The sequence below is a fragment of the Lycorma delicatula genome, chromosome 5, assembly GCF_047948215.1.
Source record: "Lycorma delicatula isolate Av1 chromosome 5, ASM4794821v1, whole genome shotgun sequence".
Lineage (NCBI taxonomy): Eukaryota > Metazoa > Arthropoda > Insecta > Hemiptera > Fulgoridae > Lycorma > Lycorma delicatula.
In genome coordinates this window covers 67,404,851-67,422,934 of record NC_134459.1, presented here as the reverse complement: position 1 = coordinate 67,422,934, position 18,084 = coordinate 67,404,851, and the positions used below count along the sequence as shown (strand labels likewise).

Below are 18,084 nucleotides of genomic sequence, written 5' to 3'. Positions count from 1 at the left end.
AATTTTGTTTACATTTAATTTTAATCATATAATTTTAAAATTAATAAATTTTCAACAAAAACTCTTCTTCAATTGAAGATTATTAATTCAGTTAAACAGAAATACAGAGATCTCTATCGATAACATTTTTATAATAAAACTCGAAAAATAAAAGAAATAGCTACATATTTTGTTAAATGTATAATTAGGTTTATTAGGGAATGTTAAGGGTACCAGTGAAGGGAACATGAAGAATACAAAAATGCTCTATAAGTGACAGCTATAATTTACAGAGACTGGCTGTATAGTGAACATCATTACTCTAAAAAAGCAACTCTAACTGTTTCTCTTGTACCTCAGATGTTTTACATGCATCACAATCATAAGAAACACTGAGACAGGTAAAGTAAATTATTCTTTAATAAAATTTTCATCAGTTTAGAGATAATTCATAAAGTAACTTTTTTAAATTTTAATCCTTTTTGTATTAGTTAAGTGAAAGGGAGACTATCAAAATGTATACAATTTTACCTTCTGTACTAGATATATGCAATAGAAGTGATAAATACTGTGTTCATTTAATTTATATATTTAGTTATATTTACAATTTTTTCATGCCTTGATGTCTTTTAATTTACTAGAATAGTTTTAATAGCTTTGTTAAACTTCACATGTTTATTGTTTTATTTTCTGAAAATTTCCCAAGTATAATTCTTTTTTTGAATTCGTAATTATTTTTTTGAATTATTTGATACTAATTAATCTTCATAAATAATACAATTTATAAACTGCTACTAGTAAGACTGTAATTTCTGCGTGAGAAATTACAGTACAAGACTGTAATAAAATTTCAAGTAAATTTTAAAAGAAAAAAAAAATCCCTTTATATTTCTAATGAAACTTAATATTCACGATATTTTATATTTGTAATAATGAAAAAAAAATTCTTTATTATTTTCATTAACAACAGATTGACGTCCAGAGACTGGTACTTATGATGATGATGAGTTATGCTAAAAGGTTTTCATAGAATATGAAAATACCAGTCAGACTGGGTTTCGAATGACAAGCAGAGACTTTATACCAATAAATAGTTTTTTTATTATTATTAAATATATTTAAAGAACAGTCATAACCATATAACCAATGAAAAAATTGTTTTAAATCAGTTTATTTCCTAAAAATAAAACTTTCTTAACTATATAGCAATCGTAAATCAGTTTAATTAAGCTTAAAAGAGAATAATTACTTAATTAAACATATATTATAGTATGCTGACTTGATAGTTATTTAATATTCTTCAATAAATACTGAAATCAAAGCTCGAAAGAAAAAGAATTTTTTAAAAATCCTTGCACTTTATTTCTAAAACTTTTATAAATCAAAGAATGATAAGAAAAGAATGGATTTTTTTTTGAAAAATGAACGGTTAGTTTTTACAGTAGTGTCGCTCATTAAGTTTTTTCTGATTAATTAATTTTTAGACTAAGTGTTTCTAGTTATCAGTGAGAATTAACAGTTCTTTTATCTAATTACTCATCAGTAATACATTTCATATCCAATTTTACAATAGTTTTAAAATTAGTATGGTTTTATATTAATATAGGGCTGTAACACAGCTGTTGTAAAGGAATTTCCTTAGTTATGAATAAGAAAACGGTTAATAAAACAAGTTAAACACAAAAAAGTTTTTATTATTATAACGTTACATTTTATGTTTATAATATTTTATATTTTATGATCTGACATATTATGTAATATGTTTAATTGACAAAAAAGGAAATATTTCAAGAATCGTCTTTGTTCTCTTATGTATTCATGTAGGATTAAAACACTGAATTATGTATTTTTTCCTAAAAAATGGTTTTTCAAAATCTTCTATTAAGTTTTTTATAAATATTTTTGTAATTTTAAGTATTTTTTCTAAATAAAGTTTTTCCTTATATATACTTTTTATAAATTTATTTCTAAAGTCTTTTCTAAAACTGTATTTTCAATTTTCACCTGAAGACGGACGGTTCAGTTAATTTGGGTTGAAAGACTATACACGGCATCTTTGACGATTCCCCAGGTCACAAGGTATCAAATTTAATTAAATTTTATTTTGAAAAATAATTGGTTGTACAAATATTGAAAAAGACGTAGAAAAATATTTTTTCCGCTCCTCCAATTGTGTAGTGGCGCTGGAAATTATTATTCACGTTTTGACAACTCTTTAATGTTTTTTACTTCAGGTGTCATAAAAGTTACTCTGTTTCTAGTAGATTTTACTGCAAAATTTTAGACTTGCAAAATCAGTAATGCTCGATATAAGTAATAAAATAAGTGAGATGGTAATGAAGTTGATTTATGACAATAAGCCTATTTACTGGAGATTATTCTGGCAGACAAAATTAGGTTTGTCTTGTGAGTGTAATAGTTTGATTTTTTTTTAATACCAATATAGGACACATTTACTATTTATTTTTTAAAGGAAAAGATATATGAAGTGGAACTTAGGGAGATTCTCATTGGAGTACGAATATTTTACCTCTGATTTTTCCAGAAATAAAAAACTAATCAATTATACGTAGTAAAAATTGGGATGTATATATTTCTGCAATAAATTTAATAACTACAATAAAAAAAAAAATCACTTCTTAACTAATTTATATTATAAAAAAAGGAAAAAAATACTCATGTGACTTAACTACTAAATAAAATAATTAAACTATGTTATTTCAAACAATGCTTTTTGATATCTTAATAGTCTTATTTGAATTTATTCTCTCTTAATTTATTATTTTTCTTTTATAAAACATTAAAACCATAAGTTTTATTAATGTAATATAATAATAAAATCTAATCGCACTTATTTGATATAAAATAGTGTTATAATGTTCGTACATAAAAGAATATGAAATAAACATTTATATTATATAATAAATTTTGTCACATTAAATTTTTACCATAATAAAAAAATAATAAAATAAAATGAAAAAACTCAGTCACATAAAATTTATTACTAAATCGTATTTGATGCTATCAAATATTAATGAGGCGTAAAATAAAAAATATAAAAATTACGCTCAATTTGTTATTATTACTTTAATTATCCATTTGTTTCCTATTATTACTTTTTTGTATTTTTCTTTTTTTTTTGTTTGTTTTTAATTTATGATACACCAAAACCGGTTTTTTATCTTAAATTTGTTATTAGCCTTATTTAATATTCGTGTAGTCTGTTGTTTTAATTAAATCTAATTTTCTTATGATTTAGTCAATTTACTTTTCTTGATTTATACATTGTTTTATTAATTTTTTTTCTTTTAAATAGCTTTTTAATTTTATTGTTTAATCGTTTGTTCTACTTGCGTTCTAGCAGAGAAATCTCATTAATAAATACAAGCAACGTTTAAAAATCAATTATCTAATTGTTAACAAATTTCATTCACCGAAAAAAACAAGATAAAACTGTTGTTTTTACATATAAAGAATTGAAATATGAAATTTTTCATTGCCTGTCAGAACAATTACTATTATTTTTAATTTTATTTGAAAATAAAGGCATTAAGATATTTGCTCTCAATTATTTTTACAAAATGTCTCTACCAGTTACTCTGAAGGAGGACTTTTCTTTTTTTAGCTGTGTAATAAAGCAATATTTTTTTTATAAGATTTATATTTTTGTTTGTGGATAAAATAGAATATTTTTGTTTTTATATATGCCTGCGATAATAAACTATTTGAGTATTTACTCAGTAAAATTAAAAATATTAAATAAATGAAATTTATTTAAAAAAATTTACAATACCGATTTATCTTGAAGACAAAATTGTTTTTCCTTTTTAACCTTTAAATTTTATTTTAATTTTAGTCTATTCATTGTTCATAATTTTTGTGTGAGAAAATAACAAATCTTAATAGGTTATAAACTTATTTAAAATTAGGTTTTCGGAGATTAATACCAATTAATAATCATTTTAATTATTCTATAAATTTGTGTTTTCTTACTGTGTAAGTTGCAATCAGTTCAACTAGTGAACAATAAGCAACCCCCCCCCTCCTATTGCCAAATGAGATGAGGATGATATGCATGACGTGTGATTGAGGTGTAGTCTTGTACAGACTGAAGCCGACCATTCCTGAGACGTGAGGTTAGTTGAACCCCAATCACCGAAGTACACCGGTATCCGCTGTCTAGTATTCAAATCCGTATAAAAGTAACTAAATTTTACTAGGGTTTGAACCTCTGTCTATTATTTTTATGGTTACTTAAGAAAATCATATTTTTTTAGTTCAATTTATCCATCTCATTGGCTAAATTTTGACATTTATATAAATAGCATTTATATAGTCTATATAGTAAAATAAATTTGAAGGATCCGAAGTTTGTATGCATTTTCACATTCATTATGAGTAAACAGTTGTTAAAGCAAATAATTTATTATATTTAAAATAAACTATAAAAAAATTCTCTCACAGTGGCTGAATATTTATTTTAAAATTCATTCTATTTTATCAAAAATTTAATTTCTATTGTTGACAATTATTTATGAGAAATTCATCTGTCTATGTTAGAGGACGTTGTGGCAAGGACGTAAGTGATGAAGTCGGCCACTATTTTAAAAGGAATAATTAAGAGAAACTATTTAATCCTTTTTTTTTACTTTAATTTATAATATAGATTCTTTGAACACAATCGAGTTCTTCCACAACGGAAAGAAAGTTGTAAGGTTTAATTTGAGTCATTCAAATCGCTGAATCACCAGTTGGAGTTAGTCGTTAGTCTTGACTAACTCCAACCATTAACTATTAGGAACATTTTATAGCCATTAGCCCCAGGGAAAATTCATCAGGGAAGTTGAAAAAAGTATAAGGAAAGGCGGTGGTTCGCAAGAAAGGACCACCTATTCTCATTTAGAAAACATTAATTCTACTCAAAGGAATCTACTAATTCTACTCAAAACTTATGCCAGATAACGGGCGCCTAAGCTATTCATAATCTCTCACGAGGAAGGGGTATTCTTAACCACAAAAAAGATTGATTTTCCAAAAATTAAAGACACGAGAGAAGAGGCGCAAATTCCTGGATCTACCGTGCCCGTTTCTGGAATTGCATCACAAAGAAAATGTTCTCTTGAAATAAAAAATTTTCAACCAGATCCCTTCCTGGAAATTTCTTAAAAAATTTAATTTTTCATAAAATTAAAAGCAAGGATTTAAATTAACTCGATAGTTACCAAAAAAGATTTAGAATTTATAAAAAAAAAAAAATGTGTTTTGCCATAAAATACGAAGAAATTTTAATTTTTAATTAATCAGTTTGATTAAAAACTCCCGAAATATTAACTATTTACACGTTTTTTCATGTTTCAATTTACGCTTGTCTTAGTACTGTACTTTATCTGCAATGAATATTTAATACGTTTTTATTTATTATAATTCCTTTTTAGCTTACAACAAAAAATGTTTTGTATTATTTTATTATCGACAAATCCTTAAAAGTTATTTCTTAACTTGGGCAAGTTTCAAAAGTTAACAAATTTAATCGACTGATATTGTTTAGCCGTTTAAAAGTTAATCAAACAGTTACATAATTTGGATATTCATCTGTCTTTTTTAACTATTAGTTATTAGTAACCTGAATAAAATAATTATCGAAAAACAAAAAAAACTCGACTACTAATTGTACATCTATACACAGAATAATTATTAAAAATGAACAAAAATTAGTTAAACCAGTTTTTCGTTATTTTTTACAGGCGATTTTTTCAGGATACAGTAAGTTAGTCAACGATGTGAAATTTAAAGTTACTTTTACATTTTATGTTGTATTCGGGTGCCTTTTAGTCTTAACAAAGTAAAGACTATTTTAAAGTCATCATTACATATAGGCTACGCAGGCATCCGACTACAACATAATATAAAAGTAATATTAAATTTCACATCGCTGATTAACTTACTGTATCCTAAAAAAATGCCTGTAAGAAAAAAAGAACTTGTTTAATAATTTTTTGTTAGTTTTTCATAATTATTCTGTGTAGATATGTACAATTAATAGTCAGGAGTTTTGTTTTTTAATAATTTAGTTAGCGCTTTTTTTGTTATGATAATCATATAAGAACAATATTGATATATGTTTTTTGTTTATTTAGAAACGTTATGCTACTTAAATAGAAATTTTAATGTTGATGAATGATAATGTACATGCGTATAACGCATGTATGTATTAGCCTCGATGCATTCCTGCTTCCTTTTGCTAAGCACATTTTTCGCTTTTATGTTTAGAACGATGAATTTTTCGAAAAATTTACAAAAAAATTTTTTTGGAATATTATCATTAAAATTTGAAAATACGTAATATTTTTAATTTGTTCTTCAGTGTAGCGCCCCCTACTATATAAAAAAAATATTTCAATTTAAAATAGCCTATATTATTTTCAGACGCAAGACCTGTTACTTCCCAATAATTGGTTGTAATCGGTTGGATCTGTGAAGCTACAAAGAGTTTCAAAAATACATAACAGTTAAACATATTTCACTCCTACGTACGTAAAAAAAACATCTAAACTAAAAAACTATACTTATCGAATCAGAATAATTAAAAAGAAACAGTTAATTTAATCTTATTTTAGTTGTGTAGTTATTTATGTATTTTTAATAATATCTATTTTGACCAAGAGAAATTTTTCTTTAGCTTGTTTAATGCTATTCTAACGGTTGTTTTTTTTAGAGTGATAGAATTTTTGATAGAGATAGCTGTCATTTGTTTTGTTTTGATGATATTTTGTTTTGTCATTTTAGATCAGTGAGCATTGGGAAATGATTATGGAAAAACTGATGCCGCAACAACGTTTACAAATTGTGGAAATATATTTTCAAAGCTAATTTTCTGTTCGCCAAACGAGTACTTCGTAATTTTTATGGTGCACATAGTCGTCCATCAGAGCAACTTATTTGTCGAACTACCGATAAATTTCGAAAAACATTTACTCTACTCAATGAAAAAAAAAAAAAAAAACACAAGACAAAGATCTGTACGTACAGACGAAAATATCGGGGCTGTCAGTGATAGTGTTGAAGAAGATCCGAATGTGTCTATTCGTCGCTGTTCTCAACAACTTGAACTTTTTCCATCCACGACACGGTAAGTTTTACGTAAAGATCTTGGCCATACAAGATGCGATTGATGCAAGAACTGAAGCCGCAAGACCATAATAAACATCGTTTGTTTGGTGAATGGTGCCTAAATCAAGTAGAAACTGATCCACTCTTTATCGAAAAATTATGTTTACAGAAGAAGATCGTTTCTGGTTAAATGGTTATGTCAACAAGCACAATTACCGTATATGAAGTAAGACCAATCCTCAGGAAATTTTCGAGTTTCCATTTCATCCTGAAAAATGCACTGTATAGTATGGGTTACATGCTGGAGGCATCGTCGGTCCTTATTTCTTTAAAAATGAGGCCGGAAAGCATGTTACTGTCAATAGTGATCGTTAAAGAACAATGATCAGTGATTATTAGTTTAAAAGTTTGCATGACATCTTTCTGCAACAGTTCTGGTATCAACAGGTTGGTGCTACACCTCATACCACTCCGAAACAATCGATTTATTGAAATAACAATTTAACGACAAAATTATTTCAGGAAATGGTTCAATGAATTGGCCTCCAAAATCATCATGCGACTTAACGCCAGTGGATTATTTTCTTTGGGAATATGTGATATTTCTGGTTTATGCTGATAAACCAGCAAAAATTGACCCGCTTTGGAAGCAAACATAACTCGTGTTATTAATGAAATACGTCTCCGATTACTTGAAAAAGTGGTTCAAAATTGGACTGATCGAATCCGGTTAATCAAAGTTAATCGTGGTGGACGTATGCCGGGAATTATTTTCAAAAATTAAATGTCAGAAAGTTATCTTTCAGATAAAAGCAAAATTGGGTTCAAACTTTCCTTTTTATGTGTTTTACTTCAATTCAAAGTTCTGTCACTCTAAAAAAAAAAAAAAAACACCCATTACATTCCTTTTTTTAAACGACAATTTTTAAACATTAAAAAATATGTATATATAATATTTTACATAGTTAATTACTTATATTTGCTTCAAATAGAGCAACTTTTTCACGCAGGTTATTTTATTTCTATTATAATTTTGTTTATTTTGTTTTACTAACAGCTCAACCAATTTTAATTGTTATTTTATAATAAGGATACCCTAGCCCGTATCCACACTCTAACCTATTTCATATCTTAACATCATATAAGTTTTTTATTTAGTTTTTATAATAATTGGTAGCTAATTAATCTTATAATTATAATTATTATTATGATTTGTAAGAGGTCCTATGAACAGATTTGGAATTTATGGTATTAAGTAACCCTAAGGTTGGTGGAGGGAGAAAATCCAGTTATTAATTACCTAAATATTCTAATCTTTATTGTATCCAAATGTGGGTACTTAATAGATAAATAAATTAGTGAAAAAGAAAAGTAGAAAATCATACTTGTCAGGATCTTTTCTGCAGTATGTTTTTTCCTTTCTTACACACTTAACTTTGAGTGCAGAGAAACCACGGAGAGTTCAGGTACCCTGTCGTGAGGTGAAGCAGTTGCGTTCATTGTTTCTGTGTCGAGCGTGACATCGATGATCGTTCGCTTTTCATTCTGGTCGACAAAAAAAAATTGGAATTTTAATGTAACATTTATTGTTATACAAACTATAATTATATTACTTTCCTGGTTTTGGAACTATACTCCAAGAAGAAAAGAATGGTAATCAATCAAAAAATAAGGTATGAGTTTTTTTTAATTTCTCAACGTTTCATGACTCAGGATCTCAAAAAAAACAAAAAAAGGAGGGTTATGTTCGTACGTACGTATGGACATGTGTTGGCGTGTTTGAAGCTTAATAACTTTTAACTGGATAAACCGAGTTTGATAATAATTGGTACAGAGACTCTTATACAAGGGACAAATTTTTGTAAAAGTTTGGGGTCAACATATCCAGGGGGTGAGGTAGATAGTTTCTTTGGGGTTAATTTTCTCAAAAGTTTGCAAACATAACCCCAATTTATATTAATTTCAGTACATGCATTCATGCTTATCTTATCTTAAAAAAAAATATTTCCCCCCAAAAACTTTTAACTGATTTTTTAATTTCTTCCTAAACATAGTAGTAATGAAAAAACCCCAAAATCCTTTTGAGAAAATTTTGGAGGTAGGGGAGCTGATCCAAGTTTTAAAATATCGATTTTTTTAAAAACATTTTTAGAGTTTTTCGTGTATCAATTATTTTTTCATTATGTACGAATAAATAACCAATGCCAGGAAAGTGTAAAGATTAAAGTATAAAGATGATGCTTTGTCATCAGCATTTTTTATTAATTTATTTTGTAGAATTTATTTTAATATATTTATTTATATTCTAATATTTTATTTTATTTATGACATACTGACCTGTCCTTTTGTTTTTCTCTATCAGTAGTGTCTCGAGCAAGTCTTTTACATCTTATTAGGATGTATAATGTCTTAAATTTGACAAAAGTTGTCAAAATACTAATTGTTGGAACCTTTTTTTCTTTTTTTACATGAATTCACCTTTTTGAATGAAAGGGATTGTGAATAGGCTTTGATTAACGATAGCCCTGGCAGCGTAAAACTGATATTCGTTCTAAAATTATATTGTTATTATAATCTAAAATTATAATCTTCATATTCTAACATTATAGATTTTTATTTCAATTTTGCAAAGCGTATATAACAGTGAACATACATATGTACAAACTTTGAAATAATTTTAAAAAAAATCGTCATTATATGTACGTTATATTTGTTAGTTAAACAGAATACTGTATTTATTGTATCCAGTTCCACTACACTAAATAGGGTTTTTCAGCTAATGTTTACCAAATAGTAACCGGTTACGCACTCAGAAGCATGCATTAAATAAAGATCAGTATATTAAGCAGAGTTTCGTTAGCTAAATTATTTTGTAGAATTTACTACAAAATTAATGTACCTCAACCTCGTTTCGAAAAACATACAAACCAGGTTCATTTTCATAGGTAAAGTTTATTTTACGCTTCAGTAAAAACCAATATAATGAAAGTAAAAAAAGATAAAGTGAAGCTTTTCAAGTCGTAAGGAGAATACTATTTATTCAGTTCACTTTTACTGTTCCATTAAACTTAAAAAAATCTATCGGTACATTAAATCTAGTAGATAAATTATGCTTATATTTTTTTTTTTTACAAAAAAAATTCCTTTTGTGTTCCTGACAAGGATTAATCATTAACCCAAAATAGTATACTGCTACGATGTGTGAAAGTAGAATATAATATCTGGTTCATTTAGCTTACCACGGAAGCGAAAGAGTGTCTTAGACTATATATATTTATACGTTATTATTTTTTTATTTCCGTTTGAAAACATTTTCAGATAAATTTAAAAAGTTTGGCAATGACGTTGCTGAAATTTTTTTATTCTTTCAGAGGGTTTATAATTTTACCTTACTAAGCGATAAGTAATTAAATAAAAAGTTATTTTCACTCTTACACTATTTCACATTTGAAAATGTTCTTGATTATTTTTTTAAAGTTGGTATAATGAAATAAAAACTGTATAAATTCAACTCTATTGCAAATATAAAAATTTACTCTTTGTGTTTTTATTAACAAAAACATAAAATACGATTAAAATACCTCAAATGGTAATGTACAGAGCAATTTGAACAAAAAGGATTTTTGAAATTTAAAACTTAGCGGGTGATGAAAAGGTTGGAAACTATTCCTATTTTGATTTACCGGTGATTAAAAAAAAACTCCAAGCTGATTGTTGAAAGAGTAAAACGCAGGAATTGTTAATATAATTCCTACTTTTCGGGGTTTGGTTTATCATTTATTACCTCTGTGATAAGTCTTGAAACCCTTTCTAATCCTAATTAATTCCGACAGAAAAGAATTACATCTAAAAAAACATTTCAAGTCAATGTATTGAAAAAGACGTATGTAAATTTTTTTGTTGGGCATCCTCACGTATTAAAATTTTGTTAGATATTTTTTTAATATTATTTATTGTGATATTTCTGATAAGTTAAAAATCACGTACGATTAAAATTTTTCATACATCTTTCATCTAGCATAACCCGATTGATATAACCTTCTCTCTCATCCGATTAAAAAAAAACAAAAAAAAAAAAAAACAATAATTACAAAATCAATTCTCCTCTATATAAGTTACGAAAACAAATTTCATGACTGCTAGTTTATTTTTTCCAGAGATATAAAGAGATAATGTAAATATATTCTTCACAAATTAGAAAAAAAATTTTGAATATATTGCGTAAAAGATTTTTCACTTAATTTCCAATATTTCGACATTCAGATAACTTGTAAATTTCGTAAAAGAGAAATAAATTTTAAAGGAGGGTCCATTTTCTGATTAATAACGATACTGTTGTACTCATAAGTACAGCAGTATAATAATACATTGAGAATACTGGAAAATAATACTTGAAAACAATACAGATTTAAAGATACTGGAAAAACCTATTATGTAACTGAAATTTACGCAAGTAAGGTTTATGTAGTCTAATCTATATGGTACAACCCACCGGGTTGGTCTGGTGGTGAACGTGACTTCGCAAATCAGCTGATATCGAAGTCGAGAGTTTCAACGTTCAAATCCTAGTAAAGGTAAGTTACTTTTATACGGATTTGAATACTAGATCGTGAATACCGGTGTTCTTTGGTGGTTGGATTTCAATTAATCACACATCTCAGAAATGATCGACCTAAGACTACACTTCACTTACACTCATACATATCATCCTCATTCATCCTCTGAAGTAATACCTGACGGTGATTCCCGGAGGCTAAACAGGAAAAAAATCTATATGGTACGGGTGTGTAATCAATTCATTAAAAAAAATATATGTGAAATATACTAATTTGTCTACTATTAATTGTTTATAAAACAGGAAAGAATTAATAGGAGACTAAAAGAGTGTTAGGTCTCCTTTCCTTCTCTTGGTTACGATTTTCTTTTTTATATAAGTTAAAAATATTTTGTTTTGCCATTAGTCTATTTGTGACCGCATTTATATTTATTTATGATCGTTATGTTTTGTAATATGCGATCAACAAATAAATAAAAATAATAACTTAAACCATTCTTTGATAAAGATGACAGAATTAGATATTCGTATACAGATTATTAAAATTAATAATTTTGAGTCAGATTTTTTAAGTTTATAAAGCGAGTTATAAAATATTTTCGCTTTATATTAAGTATAAGTTGAATTATCCTTGTTTCGTTGCCTACCAGATTTTTCTTTTTAATGCCCGTAAGGAATCTTTCAGTGAGAATTCAAAATAATGTTTCGTAAAAAAAATTGTTTTAAATGTTAATTGCTTTGTACTAAAGTTCATTCTCAAAGAGTAACATTTTCATGTACATTTCAATATTTTACTTTAATAACATTTCAGATTAATAAATAAATAAATCAAAAGTAAATAAAACTTACTAAAAGCAGGAAAAATCGACAAACCAGGCTTAGGGGTCTCCATATCGCATGAGCCATAAACGGAATAGTGCGTCAGACGCGTTTCCGGGGTCGCGAGTTAAAAGTTTTCGCGAGTTATATAGTTTGAAGACGTCAAACACGGTAAGTCGCGCATAAAACAAAAACGCGGTCTAAATTTTAAAAAAAACTTACAGTAAGACAAAATATCCCAGCAATTGCGACTCCTCCGGAAAAGGGGACGCATTGCTCCCTCCTTATAGCTAGTGCCCCGTTGTGGCGTATTCCTGCTAGCCTATTAAAGAGTTAGCACCGAAAGGACTTCAGTGGACGGTCTGAAGGGGAATTACGTCGGGAGGACAGGCTTTATAAGCCTAGCCTTCCGCGGTCGGCCCATGAAATGGGTTCGATAACGCTGGTTTAACAACGGATTGGAATGCAATTAAATCCGTCTTAAATTCACTAAAATAATAATAGACAAAACTTGAAAAATTAGATCCGAGATTAAAAAATAACCCTTTTAAAAACAAGCCCGATTAGAATGATCCAGCAGCAAGGGACTCTGTCCAGGTTCTGCGATAAAGTAGGGAGTAATAGACTCCTGCCAACTTTGCATTCCATAAAAGCAGGACTAAAATGTAAGAAATGACAAAAGATATTCAATTCTCCTTCAAACTTTGCTTTTTTTAAATCAGTGTCAAATTAAAAAGAAAAAAGACTATTACCACTAATTTACTAACATTTAATTAATTATTGATTTCATTAAGTTAAAGAAATCAATAGAATTCTATAAAATTAAATGTAAAAAGTGAAAATAATAACATTTTAAAGATAATGGAAAACCCTGTGTATAACTGAATTTAATGAGTTTTTTTACGTTTAGTGATTAGTAAGTTTTTACATTTTTTTATTAATTTTTTGCTAACTCGGTTGTAATATTTTCAAGAAACGAAAAAACAGTTCGTTACTGAATTCAATATGTATGTTTTTAAATACTTTTTGTTTCAGATTTTGATTTTGATTTCGGATTGCGATTAAGCATCGTTAAAAGATTACAAAAATACACGAATGTACGCGAGCGGCCATCGGGTTCATCATAAAATGGCCGCCGAAATTAACATTTTTGTAATAAACATTATGCAATAACGGTGTAAACTATCAAGTTGGTGTAAAAACACTAATGAAAGGCTTCCTAAAATGCATAAAATATGTAAATATCAATTTTGTAAATCAAATGCAAGTCCCCAAATGGCTGAAAAACTAACTTTTTAATAATTGAAAAAGAAAATCCGTAAAAACGAGATAAATGAATTAACTTAGCGTATGTAGGATCCCAATAGAGATTTATTAGAGCCATAACAAACTCATCTGCACCACCTGAAGATTTTTAAAAGAATCTTTTTAATTGTAACAGATACTGAAAAGGAACCAAAGTCAAATAAGACTATAAATTATGATTAACGTAATATTTTATTACTGCTTTGATCGGCTACCATAATGATCACGCAACCTAAAAAAACTTTATAACATAAAAATAATCCCTTAAAGACTTATGTAACCTTAACATATAATAATGACACTATTCAACTAATTATATTATGACATATATTAACATATACAAAATCTATAACTGCATTAAACCAAACAATAATACTCCAATTTATTATGCAGACATGTAATATATAATAATTTGAGTTACGCAAACGTTAGAGATAATAACTAAGAAATGAGTTAATAATTGAGGGAACAGTAATAATAATAAAAATGTTCGTTCGGAAAAGTCTTACTAGACTTTACATTAATATCTAACTGATTTAATTTTATTTTATCTGCCACCTTTTTTTAAATTTTTATTTGTTTTCTGGCATGGGTGGATTCACAAAACAATATCGGCGGGGCTAAAAGGTGTAAAAATTAGCGTAACGCGTAACAAATAGTAACGATATAATGAGATGTCATTTAAATAAACCTTTACTTATTTATTAATGTTGTATTTTGGTAAGAAAATATTTATTTTATTTCTGTACCGTATATGAAAATTGTATAGTATAAGTAAACATTTACATTTTCACATGTTATATATTTTTTGTAAATCAAAATAATATATATATATATACTAGCATCCCCGTCGCGACTTTGCACGCGCTTTATGGTTACTTGCGGCGTTTCCCGTCGTGGTTAGGGGATATTTAGCCGGTCACGGCTCACTTCGTTCGCCTTTCCCGTCTATCCAAAAGCTCTGCCCACTGGATCCCCTCTATTCATTAAATTCATTCTTGTGATAATAATAATAATGATAAATTAAAACTAAATCCTGTTCAATTTATAAAAAAATGTCAGTGTATTGTAATTTCTTCAGTGCAACATTTTGGCCGAAACTTTATGTTATTTAAGAATGTGGGTTTCAAAACAGTCAGCTTCCATCTTAAAAATATTAGTTATTACTGGGTTACCTGTATAGTATTTCATACGGGAAAAATGTATTTTGCCGGATTCTTAGCGTTACCCGGCAAACACCGCTAGGAGGTGACCGTACTTAGTTCCTAATTTTTTATTTATTTTTTAATTACTTTTTTTAGTCAAGTAACCCAAGGCAGGTGTAGCCAGTCGCGTCGCACGTACAGTAACTGTCTATGTTGGTTGAGACAATGCGCTGTACACCGTCATATCCCTTAAAAAAATCAAAATTAAAAAACCCGAAAATATTTTATATTTTATCTTTATATTTTATTTTTTATATTTTTATTTTTATATTTAGATATTTTCTGGAGACTATTTGCAAGCCCCACTCTACTGAATAGCTCTCTATATGAATTCCTTGTTTAGTATAGTCGGAAATAGGGAAAGTTTTCTCTCACTGTTCAAATTTATTTTACTTTTCTTCATCCTTTTAATGTCGAATGTCGAAAAATTTAGAAATTGATTTTTAGATATTTACATGAAAATTACACTTACCAAAAATTAAGCTTTCATTTTTTACAGAGAAATTAAAAAAAAAATAGCTGGGTTTCAAAAAAAAAAATGAAATTAATTTTGAACCCTTAAACTTGGAATTTCAAAAAATTCTTTCTTACTGTGCATTTATACCATAAGAAGAATATGTACACAAAATTTTCATCAATTTATCTTCAGCGGTTTTTGCTGGGCGTTGATGAATCAATCAGTCAGGACAAGTTACTTTATAGGTACAGATATAACAGTCTTAACTGGCTATTTTCAAAAGATTTCACTAATTTCCATATAAAAGATATCCTATTAAAATATCATTAGACTGATCTGTACTCTTTGCACCGTTATTATTCATATTTATAACGATTTCGCCGTCCAAAATCGATCGGGTTTGGACGTCGCTGTTATCGTTGAATCATCCTTCTCTCATGTAAGTTGAAAACAGTCGCATAATCCTATATCCTTAGTATGGAAAGCAGTTTGTAAGAAAAGCTGTAGGCGAAAATTCTACATCTACATAACAATAAGAAAAGTAATACATCTAATAACGATGTAAAGAGATTGCTACTAAACGTGAGCTAAGGCTGTTTGGAATGAGAGAATGCATTTAATTATTTTTACAACATTTATTATTATTTTACATTTTATTATTATTTTTACATAATTTTAATTTATTTTTAGTTTTACAACAAATTTTATTGAATTTTCACGTAAAAATATTTTGAATATCAAAACGACATAGAGGCATTTATTACTATGATATAATCCATTACAAACATAAAAAATAATTTTTTCGTATAAAAAATCATCTTTTGACAATATCTGAAAAAAACTTGTTACGGGCTAAAGAAGAGCTTACCCAGAATAGAAAAAGATTTTTCGAAATTGGCCCATTTAATAGTGATGAAGACAGCTTGAAAAAATCTACAGGTGGAATTGAGAATATTTTTTGAAAACGTTCTGAAATAAAATCCACTTGTGTTGTACCTCCTAAACTTATATATAAAAAAAAATTACACACGCGCACACACACACACACACACACACACACACACACTCTCACACACACAACACACACACCCACACACACTCACACACACACACACACACACACACACTTCGAATAAGAGATAAATTTCTCTAAAAGGAAAAAAATAATTTATTGCCAATTATTTTTTTATTCTGTTTTATTGAAATCTTCGCCAGATAAAAAATAATACTGACTTACTAAATCTAAATTTGGCGACGGCTTGAGAGAGTTGAAATTTAAAGATAAAAATAACTTATAAATGCGGTTTTATTATTTAAAAAAAGTTATTTATTACTTTTATTTTAAAACGAATAGACATTTAAAAAATGTTACATATATGAAAAAAGGACATCCGAAATTTGTTCAAAGGGGTGAATCCTGCGTCTTGATGATGTTAATAATAAGAAATGAAATGCAGATGCAAGTTAAATAATGAGCTATTAAATAAGGGAGAATTAATACTCTCTGGAATACAAAGAACATGAATTATTCGTATTTTTTTTTTATTTTAGCTGAGTTTCTGAGTATTTTTTTTAATTTAAGGCAGTATTAAGAAATCATTGATGATGACAAAAAAACATATACATCAAATCGTCTACGTACAGAATGTAATTTTTCATTAAATTAATCTTCCGAAAGTGGTCAGGAGAAGCTTAACTCGGACAGCCAGAGGAACTTCCTACACAAAATAAAAAAAAAAAAAAACATAAAAATCGGTTAATTTAGTGAACATAACTTTGAAATATATATAAATATACATAATGCGATTAAACGTTTCGTTATTATTTACATATAGCAGGTATGATTGTTGTACAACCGCTTTCGATGGGCTCACCTCAACGTCAGTTCATACATCGCCAGTATATAGTATACTATATAATGTACTATAAAATATTATAAATAGTTATTATAAAAATGTTATCACTAAATCGGTGACAACTTCACATTGTTACTATTTTTATTTGTTTATTTTTAATACAAATAAGGTTAAATATTCCATATTCTATGAAAATCGTTATTCAACTTGAGAGTGCTTCCCACACTACCTTGAGAGTGCAGTATTTTTTATAAAAATTTATAGTATTATGTATGATAAATCTGATTTAATATTGAATATGAATTTTGAAAGATATGTGGAATTTATGAATTAATATAATGTACCTGACGACAAGCTGAGCCCAAAACCGGTTGTACAACGTTTTACCTGCTATATGTAAGTAATAATAACAAATTTTATCACATTAATAAAAATACAGGAAGTAATAAAAATTCAATAAGATTTTCCTTAAAAAAAGTTTAGGGTTTAAGATTAAAGATGTTGCTATATTAAAACTATAAAAAAATTGCTTTTTCTCAAGTTTTTAATTGTTAATTTTAATTATTTAAATGTCAAACAGTTTACGAATGTATAAGTTTAAAAAATAAAGAAATCCGTTGAAAATTAATCTAAAAAAATTTGTCTGTAAATAATCTAATCATTATTATTGCTAAAAATGATAAATCAGGCAAAGCTACATAATTGATTCTGTTTACCGAGTAAGAGCATACACGAGGTTTCGCCGTCCCCTCCACGAGAACAGCGTTCCTGAGTATTTAATTTAGTTGATAAATAATA

At 27.6% G+C, this 18,084-nt stretch overlaps 1 non-coding gene across 1 annotated transcript; it reads left to right on the top strand.

Moving 5' to 3' along the window:
- Window positions 1-8,464: 8,464 nt before the first annotated feature.
- LOC142325863 (small nucleolar RNA U3) lies at window positions 8,465-8,657 on the top strand. The gene has a single exon (XR_012756613.1). It is a non-coding gene; the product is annotated as a small nucleolar RNA U3 (small nucleolar RNA).
- The last annotated feature ends 9,427 nt before the right edge of the window (window positions 8,658-18,084 follow it).